The 13,382-nt window shown below is 36.1% G+C and overlaps 1 long non-coding RNA gene and 1 other non-coding gene across 2 annotated transcripts in view; both read right to left on the bottom strand.

Moving 5' to 3' along the window:
• Positions 1 to 2,804: 2,804 nt before the first annotated feature.
• Positions 2,805 to 2,913, bottom strand: LOC112820471 (U6 spliceosomal RNA). Its single transcript, XR_003207143.1, has one exon. It is a non-coding gene; the product is annotated as a U6 spliceosomal RNA (small nuclear RNA).
• Positions 2,914 to 3,302: 389 nt separating this feature from the next.
• Positions 3,303 to 13,382, bottom strand: part of LOC141371358 (uncharacterized) — a 39,885-nt gene continuing 29,805 nt past the window's right edge. The window contains exons 3-5 of the long non-coding RNA XR_012376258.1: positions 11,493 to 11,719; positions 5,701 to 5,857; positions 3,303 to 3,546 (exon numbers count right to left, since the gene is read on the bottom strand). This is a non-coding gene — a long non-coding RNA (uncharacterized lncRNA). The remainder of the gene's footprint in view (positions 3,547 to 5,700; positions 5,858 to 11,492; positions 11,720 to 13,382) is intronic.

Below are 13,382 nucleotides of genomic sequence, written 5' to 3'. Positions count from 1 at the left end.
AGATGGAACATGACACCTAAAATGAAAAATTTCTTACCACACAGTGGGCTCTGTAGTCCAAGGTATTGACTACAAAACTGCTCAGACCAGACATAAGGGAAAAGGTCTACTAATTAGCTCTAAGAGAAAACCTTAGATGTCTTCACTTTATAAAATATTCTTCATCTACCATATTTCCTCATTCTCATCTAGTTACAACTATCAGGAAAATTTAACTTTGAGACTTTTGAACACTTGTGATTGTTAGCCAAGGGTCTCTTTATCCATGCTTTTAGAGAAACCAAGTCACAAGAAGTCAACTCTGCCCAAGCCATTCAAATGGAGGAAGCCAAAGAATTTTGCCTCATGTCTTCAAGTATAGTATTTTACTTGTCCTTGTAACATAGTCATATACCCAAAGTTTCCTAGTCCTTTGGAAAATGAGATAGTGTATATATATATATATATATATATATATACATATATATATATGAAGATTATAAAACAATGCAGAGGTTTTATTATTTTAGTAGTACATAGACTTTGGAGTTAATATTAATCTACTCATGATTATATAGAATTACTATTTTATCACTTCATTCTGTGCAGCTATATCACTGCTCAGAAATTTTTTTATTCAAGTATAATTAATATACAGTGTTATATTAGTTTCAGGTGTACAATTTAATGATTCAACAATTCTATCCATTGCTCAGTGCTCATCACAATAAATGTACTCTTAATCCCCCTATTTCACCCACACCCCCACTCACCTTCCCTCCCACCAGTTTGTTCTGTATAGTAAAGGTCTGGTTTTTTTGTTTGTCTCCTTTGTTCTTTGTTCATTTGCTTTGTTTCTTAAATTCCACACACAGGTGAAATCACATGGTATTTGTCTTTCTCTGATTGACTTATTTCACTTAGCATTATACCCTCTAGGTCCATCCATGTTTTTGCAAATGGCAAGATTTCACTTTTTTATGGCTGAGTAATATTTCACTGTGTATATATACGACATCTTCCTTATCCTTCCATCTACCGATGGACACTTGGGCTGCTTCCATAGTTTGCTATAGTAAATAATGCTGGAATAAACATAGAGGTGCATATATCTTTTCAATTAGTGTTTTCGTTTCCTTTGGGTAAATACCCAGTAGTGAAATTACTGGATCATATGGTAATTCTGTTTTTGATTTTTTGAGGAATCTTCATACTGTTTCCCACAGTGGCTACACCAGCTAGCATTCCCACCAACAATGCAAAAGGATTCCTTTTTGTCCACATTCTCATCAACACTTATTATTTCTTGTTGGTTTTGATTCTAGCCATTCTGACAGGTGTATGGTAGTATCTCACTGTGGTTTTGATTTGCATTTCCCCTATGACGAGTGATGTTGATTATCTTTTCATGTTTCTGTTGACCATCTGTATGCCTTGTTTGGAAAAATGTCTATTCAGGTCCTCTGCCCGTTTTTTTTTTTTTTAAGATTTATTTATTTATTTGAGAGAGAGTGATCAGGGGGAGGAGCAGAGGGAGAGGGAGAGAGAATCCTCACGCAGCTCCCCACTGAATGCAGAGCCTGACAACAGGGCTGGATCCCAGGACCCTGGGCTGAAATCAAGAGTCAGCCACTTAACCAACTAAGCCATCCAGGTGCCTTCTGCCCATTTTTAATTGGATTATTTGGGGTTTTTTGCTGCTGAGTTGTATAAATTCTTTGTATATTTTGGATATTAACCCCTTATTAGATACATTATTTGCAAACATCTCCCATTTAGTAGGTTGTCTTTTTGTTTTGTTGATGCTTTCCTTCACTCTGCAAAAGCTTTCTATTTTGGTGTAGGCCCAATAGTTTATTTTTGCTTTTGTTTCCCTTGCTTGAGGAGACGTATCTAGAAAAATGTTGCTGATATCAAAAAGATTGCTGCCTATGTTTTCTTCCAGGAATTTTACAGTTCAGGTCTCACATTTAGATCCTTATACCTTTTTGAGTTTATTATTATATATGGTAATAGAACGTGGTCCAGTTTTCCCAACACCATTTGTTAAAGAGACTGTATTTTCCCCATTGTGTCTTGTTGCTTCCTTTGTGATAGATTAATTGACCATATAAGTGTGGGTTTATTTCTGGTCTCTCTATTCTATTCTATTGATTTATGTGTCTATTTTTGTGCCAGTACCATACTGTTTTGATTACTACAGCTTTGTAGTACATCTTAAAACCTGGGACTGTGATACCTCCAGCTTTGTTTTTCTTTTTCAAGACTGCTTTGGCTATTTGGTTGGGTTTTTTTGTTTTGTTTTGTTTTGTTATTTGTTTCCACATAAATTTTAGGATTATTTGTTTTAGTTCTGTGAAAAATACTGTTGGTATTTTGATAGGGATTGTATTAAATTTGTAGATTGCTTTGGCTAGAATGGACATTTTAATAATATTTGTTTTTCCAACCCATGCGCATGGAACATATCTCATTTGTTTATGCTATCTTTAATTTCTTTCATCAGTGTTTTATAGTTTTTGGAGTGCAGGTCTTTCACCTCCTTGGTTAAGTTTATTCCCAAGTATTTTGTTCTTTTTAGTGCAACTGTAAATGAGATTGTTTTACTATTTTCTCATTCTGCTACTTCATTATTAGTACACAGAAATGCAACTAGTTTCTGCATATTAATTTTGTATCCTATGACCTTCCTGAATTCATTTATCAGTACTAGTAGTTTTTTAGTGGAATTTTTAGGATTTTCTATATACAGTATCATGTCATCTGCAAATAAAGTTTTACTTCTTCCTTACCAATTGGGATGCCTTTTATTGATTGATTTTTTTTAAAATATGGAACACTTCACGAATTTGTATATCTTCTATGCACAGGGGCCATGCTAATCTTCCCTGTATCATTCCAATTTTTTAGTATATGTGCTGTAGAAGCAAGCACTATTTCTTCTTCTTGTCTGATTGCTGTGGCTAGGACTTCCAGTACTATGTTGAATAAAAGGGGTAAGACCAGACATCCTTGTCTTGTTCCTGATCTTAGAGGAAAAGCTCTCAGTTTTTCTGCATTGAATATGATGTTAGCTGGGGTTTTTCATCTTTGGCCTTTATTATGTTGAGGTATGTTCCCTCTAAATCTACTCTGTTGACAGTTTTTATCATGAATTGATGTTGTACTTTGTCAAATGCTTTTTCTGCATCCATTGAAATGATCATATGGTTTTTATCCTTTCTCTTATTAATGTGATGTATGATATAGCTTGATTTGTAAATATAGAAGCACTCTTGCATCTCTGGGATAAATCCCATTTGATTGAGGAGAATGATTTTTTTTTAATGTATTGTTGGATTGAGTTTGCTAGAATTTTGTGGAGGATTTTTGCATCTACGTTCATCAGAGATAATGGTCTGTAGTTTACTTTTTTTAATAGTGTCACTGTTCAGAAATTTTTGAAATGGGTTTTTGCAAATTGGAAAGAAGAGGGGTGGCTGCAGGAAATATTTCTTAAGTTGTTAGAATTCCATTCTCAGATGACTTCTTTTTAGACTGCTGTACCTCACCAGTAGCAGGCTGGCACTGATGAGAAAACAAAAATAATTATGTAATTATTATGAAACTCTGTGTTCAAAGGTACTTTTTACTTCACAAATGGCAGGGGAGTGGGTAGGGAACCAGCCCCCTTGTCTCATGTAATTTCCTCCAAAGCAACTGAAGACATATAAGAAAGTTTATAGCATTAGTTCAATGTGCATCCAAGATTTTCTTGCTCTTAATGGTCAGATTCACTGTGCGGTTTAATAGCCAAAATCCTTCCCACAAAATAAGAAAAGGACTGAAATGCCATCAGAAACTCAAAACAGCTTTTGAAAAAGTGAAAAGATTTAAAGTTCAGCATATTTATGTCTTATTTCACTATCTTCAGTGTTTTGAAAAATGCTAAAAGCAGAATTAATACTTAAAATCCCACCATGAAAAGGTTTCCTGTTTTTAAGTTTACTGAAAATACTGAAGTTCCTTTTGTAGGATAGCTTTCATCAGTATTAAAGAGACAACAGATATGATTGCATTTTAAATACTCATCACGTAAATTCCTCAATTATTTGAATTTTTAAACTCTTGGAAGTGCTACTACCTATACAAAGGTGATTTTATTTTATTAAATGTCTCTAGACTTTCAATAGAATCTAGAATAGAAGTAGATAGAGTTTCAACTTCCTTATTTAAAGTGCTTTCTGTAATTCTTACATTCAACAGAGGACTAATGCAAATAGAGCCGAGGGTTACATGGAACCCTTAACAGGCCAGGAAAGAATCCCAGGGTGTGCTTATTGGTTTTTCCCAACCACTGTCTTTATGGGTTCATTTCACATCTGATCTCACACCTTGGAAAAAATACAGGTCTGAAGGGTCACTTGAATGAGAGATTTTTCTCTTTATAACACCAATAGAAATTGAGGGCTTTGATATTGTCATGGAAATGACTCTGTAAATAGGGCTCAAAGGCCTATTTCAAACCAGTATGAGCTGGAACAATGTTTTCTTTTTCTTTTCAGGTTATGAGATTGGAGTATGTGTAGAGAGGACCTCTGGTCAAGATAGTGGGAGGAAATGGGGGAAAAAAAGTATGCCTGAGAGAATTCCTCTCACTTGATGTCAGCAAGTTGTATAGGACAGCTTTATTCAAAAAAAGGTGTTTGTCTTTTCCTTCAGGTGCACAAAGACACAGCCTGTTGAGAACTGGAGAGGAAAGGTAGGAAAAATATGAAAGAAAAAATGGAACAGGTCATTAGTCTCTTATCCTCAGTTTTAAAAAGGCAAGTTTCATCCTGGAAATTACGACACACACAAACGTTAAAAAAACTTTCTACTTTTCAAAGCAAGTAATTGATTTTTTTTTAAGTAGGATTTGAGAAAGAAATAATGTTTCAGCAAATATTTAAATACCTAATTAAATCAGTGTTTGCTTTGGTGTTTGTATCATGTAGAACCTTATTTTCTTTTAACAAAATGCAAAAAAATAAAACCTTTACTTCCCTTAAAAAAAAAAAAAAGAATAGATTGAAGACAGGGAAGTGATAATGAACTGTTCTTTAAAAAATATTCACCCTCATACTCATACTGAGACTATTAAATTGGATTTCAGGTTTTAGGATCTCAATGTTATCTTAATTTCTAGCCTTCTTAGCAGTATTTAAAAATAAAAATGCAAGGGTCTTCCCCACTTCATACAAATCAAAAATTTTTGGAGAAACAAACATAGAGAAAAGTCCCTGGATTTAAGCTTGGAGGACAATTTAAAGCTAATAATATTGATTATTGGTGCAAAGCATGGTATTTTCAAAGTCACAATATAGTCCGTATCCTGCCCCTGACTTTAAGGCACATCCTTTTATAAAACACTCTATTGACTCTTTTAATATTTGTTCTTTGAGTCCGGGGAGCAAGTGAAGGAAGACTTCTCTAGTTGTTCACAGCATCGATGCATCCATCAACACCTCCTTGACCTTTGAAAAAAAGTTAATGTCTTGTCACTGCTAAATAAGCTTGGGAAATATTTCTGTTGGTCACCTACCTTGTGGCAACTAGAAACTGTCTAAAAAGCATTTAATAAAGCATCTTAGAATGAGAGATAATGAACAGTTACTACTGAATTTTAACATAGGGGAGTTCCATTTTAAAAGTAGCCCAGCTTAATGGAGTGAGTATCTAAATTAATTCGCATTACATTACCTTATGCCCAAAGGCAACTAACTCAGATCCTATGGAAGCAATCCTTCCAGGTGGAGTTGGTAGTACTTGGACTTTTAGGTGAGAGTACTCTGTTTCTGTGAGAAAATAAAATCTGCAACTGGCTTCTAGCTTCACTTTTAATGTATTTGCATCCACCCTGGTGAAAGAATAAGAGTGACTTGCTATTCTTTCTATTCAAGACATGTCTTCTATTTAGAGGCACATTCATAAATGTTTGAGAAGTACGCTTTTAACATTAATCAAGAAATTACATAAAATGAACTGAGTGTAACCTCTATTGAAGATTAATATTCAATACATAGCACCTATAAAGATAACATGATTCTCTCTTCAACAGACATAAAAACAATATAAAGCACTGAGTAGGGCACCTGGGTGGCTCAGATGGTTAAGCACCCACCTTCGGCCCAGGGTCCCTGCTCAGTGGTCCCTCTCCCTCTAGTGCTCCCCCTGCTTGTCCTCTCTTGCTCTGTCAAATAAATAAATAAAATCTTGTTTTTTTTTTCTTTTTTTAAAGCTCTGAGTAGTTCACATGAAAGAAAGAAAGGATAAGAAAAGAAAAAGAAAAAAGAAAGATTGCTCCTATTTTCCAAAATGGGGATTAGGCAATATAAGAAAAATAACTTTCCAAAGACATAAAGATTGGAATTAAGATTCAGGAGACTCTCAAATCCTAGATACTTCTGATGCTGAATTAAATTTCTCTCTCTTTGAAAGAGTATGAGTCATTTCCCAGAAGCCTCATGCCAATATAAGGACTTAGGAAAAGGTGGGAAAATGGGGCCTTTAAAAAAAAAGCCAATCTTGTAATGAGCAAAAACAGAAATTCCTCTTGTATGAAAAAGTCAAATACAGTCTCCAGTGTCAAAGACCTTGAGCTTAATCCTATTATTCAATCAAATCTGAAATAGGCTAAAATTTTAATTTTGTATAGTTCTTCATAGTTTACAAAGTTTTTCAGTAATTCTATCCCTTTAGCTATGTATTTTCTTCATAGCAATTGTCGATACCTGACATATTAGACATTTATTTGCTTATTTCTTTATTATCTTTCTCCTACTGCTAAAATGTAAGTTCCATAAAAGCAGGGATGTTATCCTGCATTGTTCATTTCTATATCCCCCGCATCCACAGCAATGCTTGGTGCATCGTAAACAATGGGTATTTGTTGAATGAATAATTGTGATAAATAAAATGGATAAACACTACTGCATTTGAGCCTTGAAACTCCCAGAGAAAAAGACATGTATTTCTCACCCTCTTTACAGATGAGAAAACCAAGACTCAAAACAGTAAATTATTTATAATAGTATAAACAGTTAAATGGGGGGAGTCAGAGTCATAATTAGAAAGATCCAGGTCCATTATAGTACTACTTTTTGCTGACTTGTGGAAAGGGACTAGATTATGGGTAGTCAAAGATTACCACCTTTCAGGAAGATTGATGCAAGAGAAAAAAAAATGAATAAGTTCACATCCTTCTCTAAAACCACAGCTGTCAACCTTTCTCAGCCTTCTTTCCTCTTTGATCACTTCCTAAATTAAATTCCCCTGCTGATATGTTTGTTGCCCCAGCACCCACTTTGTGCTTATGATTTCCCTCCTGGTATCTTCTCTTCCTACAGATAGCATTTATTGAGCCCCTTTTACACAATGTTAGGCATTTTTCACTGTCCCCTCACAACCAGGAAACTGCAGATCTATCAGGCTTCAAAGCCAGACTCTTTCCCCACCAGACTGCCTCCATGGAAGACCCTGCTCCTTAGACGCAGCTCTTGGGAGGCCCACAACAGCACCCACCATCCCCCTTGACAAGGGAACTCAGCAAAAACTTGACCCTCTACTGGTTAGCTGCAGGGGTGCTGTGGTATATGAGTACAACACAGGCAAGAGGACTCTGATTATTAGCACATACCCGGACAGGTTAGAGGTATCTGAACCCACCCAGCCCAGGATTTGATTTACAATTGTAACAAGAAAGAAGGTAATAATCCAGCCAGTAGTTATTTTGCAGGACTCAGTCCCTGATGTTAATGGTTGGGTCAACTTTATCTTTCTCCTTCACTAGCTACACCAAAACATTTTTGTTAAGATATGCTATCCTTTATTTCCACCTCCTGCTCTTTCTTGCCTTTTCTTCTTAGTGAAACACTAAGTTCATTCCTTTTAGAGCTAGTAGTAAGCAGCTACAGCAGGTGACCCCTTGTGATTCTCATGTCCTTCCTAAGAGCCAGTTCTGCCTCTAAACTGGTACCTCACATTTTCATTAGAGTCAAATATGGTGCCTTCTAAACAATGGCTGAATAAAAAGGGTGGAGAGACACAGATATTTCAGTAATCAGGTTTCTGTCATTGAAAATGCCTATCAGACCATAAGAATAAATTCTTTCTGAACCTGACTTTCAGTTACTAACATTTTGTGAAGTCATTTGAGAAAAGACCCAAGTTAAATAAACAGGTTCACTGGTGGACTTATGACACTGGGCAAGCACAATATAGTTGCTTGGTATAAGGCCAAGTTCTGGGCTCTTGGGAGGTTTAGAAGAGCGTCCTAGGACAGGTCTGATCTCAGGATATTTCTTTCAACTGTTAAACAGTATGTGCTGCCTTGAGCTTTAGTCTAGACAAGATGGAAATGATGCTAAGGCTATTCATCAGCAAAGATGAACCACAGGATTCAAACAACAGAATAAGCCCTGCCAGTCAAAGGGTCAGTCAGAGAGATGGGAAGGACAGGGAATTGGGATCCTTCTTGAGAATGAGTCCAAATACCCATGGCTAGGAAGATGCCTGGAGTTCTTATATCTTGCAGATGAGGGAGACATTAGAAAACACCTATATCACGTTTGTGCCGGATACAAGGCAAAGAACCACTTTATATTTGAGTCATTGCTTTTCTCTTACTCCATTTTGGATGAATTTTGTTTAGGGAAGACCAATTAGTCCACATAGACCTCAATCAATATTAATTTTAGTTGCTTATGGAGGCCAGTGTGATGAAACCTACACTTTTTTTAAAGATTTATTTATTTTAGAGAGAGAGATTGAGAGAGCGGGGTGGTGGATGGGGAAAGGAGGAGGAGAAAGAGTCTTAAGCAGACTCTGAACTAAGCACACAGCCCTATGTGGGGCTCGATCTCAAGACCATGTGATCATGACCTGTGCCGAAACCAAGTTGGACACTTAACCGACTGCACCACCCAGGTGCCCCAAAACCTATATTTAAACAAACAAACAAACAAACAAACCAGGCCCCATTCCCTAGATATTCTGACTTAATTGGTCAACAGTGAAATCTTGGAATCCATTTTTTTCTTAAGATCCTTCAGGTGATTCTAATGTGTAGCAGCCAAGGTTAAAAGCACTAACCTGATAAAAATAGCAGTTTTCTAAATAGCAGATTTAGTAAGTATCCCTAAGGTTATAATAACCTCATAATGATTTAAAAAAAAAAAAGACAACATGTGGTTAGGCTGTGGTGATGATGAATATTTACCTACAAGAGTCATGGAAAATAAAAACCCTTCCTAGTATTACACCAATGGGTGATTGAGAAATAGCCATTCAGAAAGTTTTAAGAATGGGTACGTAAAGATGTCATGGGACATAGTTGTCTTACTAGCCCGAAATTATTTACATCTAGACACATTAGTGAGAAAGAAATATCTCATTTAAACCATTTTTATTTTTTTTTGTTATTTGCAGCAGTGATTAACTGCTAATAAATCCTAATCATTCATCAGCATGTCTACCTATCAAACGAAGAGAGACTGCCTATGAGTGAAGACAACAAAGAAGAAAGTAAAGCAAAAGGAAAAAGAATTCTGTTGATATAATCTGAATCAATAGATCTTGCCATGCCTGAAGTCATACTACCTTTCCATTTTTCAGTTATGTAAGTGAACCTATTTATTTTTTAAAGATATTTTAAGTTGAGTTTCTGTCATTTGAAAAAAAAAAAAGGACCAGATTGATCTAGCAATCTTCAGGAAACCTGTTCTCAATAATGTATATGACATTATTTTGATCAATTATGGGCTATGGAATTGGGAGTAGGAACCAACTTGTTCAGACCTCCAGATTCTCAAGCGACAATGAGATCTAAACTGACATCTAGATTACATTAGCATCCACATTATTCCTTTATCATGGCATCTTATTTTTATTATTTTAAAATACCACATGGGATTTGAGTGGCTTCCGAGAGTAAGACATTTCCCTGGAAAATGGCAATTTAGGGAGATTTCCCAAATTACAGGAGAGATTGAAAAGATTTTGAAGTATGGGACTGGAGGTAGGAGACCAGTTTTGAGTAGGAATTGAGGGCCTCATGGCACAGGGCATAAATAGGAAGGTTTGACAAAGTTAAGAAAACCAATTTAATCTCTAGCTTTAACATATTTATGTCCTACTGGTATCTTATATTAGTAAAGTGCTTTGTAGTTCATGACATATTTTCCCCTGTTATCTCATTTGATACCTAGCAATAATTATTTGGAGTAAGCAAAGTGGGTAACTAGTTTCAGCATTTTACACAAATGGAAACTGAAGCTCAGTGTGATTATGGGTCCTGTCCAAAATTACATGGGTGTCAGACTCCAGATTTTCAGATTAGCAGTCCAGTATTGATATACCAGGTTTCTCTGTACAGAGATCCACGTATAAACAAATTTTTCTTTTCAGCAACTTCGTTTAATTCTACTTCATTGCTCGTTGTTTTCTTCTCACTTATGACCTCTCCTGAGTAGTGATATGGGCTAAAAGACAGAAATGCATCCTGAGATGAAACTTCTTTATAATGTAGTATTAGGACCAAGGTGTGTGTGTGTGTGTGTGTGTGTGTGTATATTGAGGGAGGGAAGACAGGAATTACCAAACAATGACAAAAAAACCAACCTTGAGTCCCACAGAACGAATTTATGTTAATTTTTCAAAACTTTTCTTCTGCTCAGTGCCTCCTACAAAATGAGATCACCTCTCATTCATTTTCGTACCATTTCAAGGAGCCATGGGAAAAGAGAGGAAGTTGCTTTTAGACAGTGTCTTATTCAAGCAAACGGAAATGGTTTCTGAACCACAGAAAACAAATAAACATGCCTCTCCCTGGAACTTCACTAGTGTTTGCCTGTTGTCTGGCACTAAGAAATGTACTTTAAAATAATGGTCAGTGTGTGCCTGGAGATTCTGAATGCTAGTGGGGCTATCTGAACTCTAGAAGAAGAGGATGTTGACTATGTCTAGGACCACTGAGCTTGGACCAATTCCCAAGGGCTGGGTGTGAAACCACATGCTAAATGTCTTTCCATACAGCAAAATGAAATGCCAAATCCTTAATGGTCATCTCAGCTTTCACAATTTCTAAAGAAGCATATTTTATTATTGCTCAAAATATAATGCTTGCATACTATATATATAGCCATGGTATATGACACCTATCATGATATTGATGCTTCACATTCTAGTGACATTGTAAAACATTCTAAAGATTTATGCATTTTCTATTATCATGTCTGTTGATGTACCTTTCCTCCATTGCTTATGAATTAAGAAATGTGTAGTTTGGAATTCTGTGGGATCCTGCTAAATTCCTTAGGACCATGGTCAAACACAGCTAAATGGTTATCCTTTTCCATAATATTATTCTTGGGCATGGAGAGGAGAATCTTTTTAATAAAGGAAAATTGGCAAAGAGACTTCTTGCAGTGCAGTCCTGGTTTGGCATAAAAATGTGAGGCACCGGGGATGCAAACATCTCATCTTCAGATCCTTACCTGGCAAAGATGCAAGAGGACATATTCCATGGCGTTGCTCAGCAATCTGCAGCACCATGGTAGGTCTTAGGTCTTTGGACTGACCTTCTCTCAGATGGTAGGAATCCAAAGTAAAGCAATGTGACCTGGCAAATGTAGGATCCTGGAGCAGAGCGTGTGATTTCTTCCATTCCTATGGAGATCCTCATTTGGCGGAAAGTCCATCCAGGGACAAAGTGTTTCCAGATCTTTGGCAGAAAAAGAAGTATCCTCTTTTCAACTCTCTTTATTTCAAACAAGTAGAATGCTAAAAAGAAAATATGAATATCATCTACACTTTTGCTGTAGCAATAACAGCTATTTTGATCTTAATGCTTATATAATACTGATGTTAACAGTAGCTACTTATAAGATCATTATAGGAATATAATACTTCTTTTTCTAAACTAGAGAATATAAGACGAGACAACAGAGGAAATACCTATGTATACATATGTGTATATATGTGCAAACATGTATGTGTGACATGAAATGTGATGATGTGTACATATGCGTAATATGTATATATGCGTATACACATGTAGTATATCAAGCATGCAGGATTCATGAGATGTAATCAGAAAAAGCCACTTTAGTTTTGTCTTCTGTCTTGTGCTGTCCTTTTTAGTTGGAGGACATCTTCCTCCGTCTCTGGATAAAAACAAGCAATCTTCCACATGATGTGGAAAATCCTACAATGACTTTAAATTGTAAAATACAATCTTGATCCAGAAACTAGAATTTTCAGTTCAATATATGAACTGAACTGAATATATGATTATGAACTTCTATGTGGGAGAAGCTAAGTTGTTCCTCTCTACACTGCCCTCATCCCATTTACTGGGCTGGTATACTCTCCTCTCAGCTGCTATGAAGGTTGTCTATGAATAGCTCCCAGACAATTCTCTCAGGAGAAGTGCCCTCAGCTGACAGGTGCCAACTTTCTTGGGAAGTCATGACACCACCACCACCCATCACCACATATATATCAACAACTGATTTCAAAGGTACAAGAGGCCAGTCCCTGACTCCAGGAGGGACAGTTCTGTGGTGTAACTTATTGTGGCATGTGTCCTGAAATCATATCCTTGCCCCACTTTTCCACTTTTCTTATCCTTAAACTTAATGACTTTTTTTGAATACGCCTCAAAAACGTGTTTGCCCTGAATTCTACAGTCAGTCTCTGATTCTAAAGAACCCAGTCCAAGACAAAATAAAACAAAACAAATCTTAATTTTCATTTAAAGTTAAGATTTTCCACCCTTAACTTAAGGTAGAATTGTCTACAGGAAGTTCACCAGCCTTCAGAGAAGAGGAAGTGGGTCATTTCTTATTACATTTCCAGCATACCACAGCTTTACTCACAATCAGCTACCTACTATTATCAAATAATTTTCCTGTATCTCTTGAAATGAATATATGATTCTTATTTTTAAGACTGTAAATATATTGTAATCCACTGATATTTTCTGATGTTGAATCATCCTTATACTTCTGGTGGGGAAAAAAAATCTTACATCATCATGATGTTCTGTAGATTCTGAGGCTGTGTTGTTAGGACACACTCTCATCCCTTTAGTCTTTACTTCTCTTGTCCCCATCCTAATATTACCTAGAATTTTAATTCTGGAATGGTAGAGGTTTTTCTTGGGTTTTGTTTGTTTGTTTTCCCTTTGGACCCTGATAATTTTTTGGACAAAAAAACCACTTTAGTACATTTATCTATTTACCCTTATTTTCCATATCTTTGGTTGTGTCTCCTAGAATTACTTTTCTTCTTATTGGAATACTTCCTCCAAGAGTGTTTACAAAGTGGTTCTTTGTGTGGCAAACTTGGTATGACTGAAAACATCTCCATTGAGCCCTCCATGG

The sequence above is a fragment of the Callorhinus ursinus genome, unplaced genomic scaffold (genome assembly GCF_003265705.2).
Source record: "Callorhinus ursinus isolate GAN/ISIS: 27379988/994484 unplaced genomic scaffold, GSC_fseal_2.0 scaffold3, whole genome shotgun sequence".
Lineage (NCBI taxonomy): Eukaryota > Metazoa > Chordata > Mammalia > Carnivora > Otariidae > Callorhinus > Callorhinus ursinus.
This window is presented reverse-complemented; position numbering and strand designations above follow the sequence as displayed.